This window comes from Odocoileus virginianus, unplaced genomic scaffold, assembly GCF_023699985.2.
Source record: "Odocoileus virginianus isolate 20LAN1187 ecotype Illinois unplaced genomic scaffold, Ovbor_1.2 Unplaced_Contig_4, whole genome shotgun sequence".
Classification (NCBI taxonomy): Eukaryota; Metazoa; Chordata; class Mammalia; order Artiodactyla; family Cervidae; genus Odocoileus; species Odocoileus virginianus.
In genome coordinates this window covers 613,879-614,915 of record NW_027224321.1, presented here as the reverse complement: position 1 = coordinate 614,915, position 1,037 = coordinate 613,879, and the positions used below count along the sequence as shown (strand labels likewise).

The following is a 1,037-nucleotide window of genomic DNA, read 5'->3' as shown; positions in this document are numbered from 1 at the left end:
GCTGCCTTGCGCGGAATCTTCTCTCAACACTGTGCTCCACGGTCTGTGGCGTCTCTTTTGCTCTTGAAGAGTCAGCTCTCTGCTGGCCATCCCTGAGTACAACGTGTCTTTTCTTTCTAGTAATTTGGGGAAACAGCCTCAGATCTGAGCTGTGGTTTCATGAGGTGTTTGCCCTCTGCTCCCCAAGGGTCGCTAGTGAAGTCACTCAGTCGTGTCTGACTCTTTGCAACCCCATGGACTGTAGCCTACCAGGCTCCTCCGTCCATGGGATTTTCCAGGCAAGAGTACTGGAGTGGGTTGCCATTTCCTTCTCCAGGGGATCTTCCCGACCCAGGGATCGAACCTGGGTCTCCTGCATTGCAGGCAGACGCTTTACCATCTGAGCCACCAGGGAAGCCACCTCCCCAGGGGTAACGCTCTGCTTTTGGTCACATGCCCATCGGACTCTGGAGCCTACAGGACCTTGTTCCTCTGCTTCTGGGCTGGACCACGGCCTCTCTGGAGGCCACCGTCACCGTGCAGCAAGCGGACTCGAGAGGGCGTTGGACGAAGTCCCTAGGAGCTTTGCAGCCACTGTCCTCCTGGATCCCCATGGCCCCCACTCACAGCCGACTGACACAGCCAGAGAACGATGTCTGAGGGACCGGCATCCGTCAGAAGGGCGAACAGGAGGCCTGGGTCCGAGGCTCGTGCATGAACCTTCCCAACAACTTAGGCTGCGGGAGAAGTTAGAACACGCCTGTCTCATTTGGGATGATTTCTTATACATTCTATAATGGGATCTCCACACTCTGGAGAGGCAAGAAGTGAAGCTGATGATGCCAAGGTAGCCCCAGCACTCATGGCCAAAACACCGGCCCACGCCATCTGTAATCAGAGAGCTGGTTGGCTAACTGCAGTGAGAACAGAGAGCTCGAGTGCCAAGCTCGGCGTGGCTGCTCTTGTGCCCTGCCCCAGAGGTCCTGTCCAGTCTAAGGCATCATTCCTTCAAGAACAGGCTCAGAGGAAGAGGCGAAGGCCCAGCCTCCAGATCCCAG

The 1,037-nt window shown here is 56.6% G+C and overlaps 1 non-coding gene across 1 annotated transcript; it reads right to left on the bottom strand.

Moving 5' to 3' along the window:
• Nucleotides 1-322: 322 nt before the first annotated feature.
• On the bottom strand, nt 323-394 carry TRNAC-GCA (transfer RNA cysteine (anticodon GCA)). Its single transcript has one exon. It is a non-coding gene; the product is annotated as a tRNA-Cys (tRNA).
• Between the last annotated feature and the right edge of the window lie 643 nt (nt 395-1,037).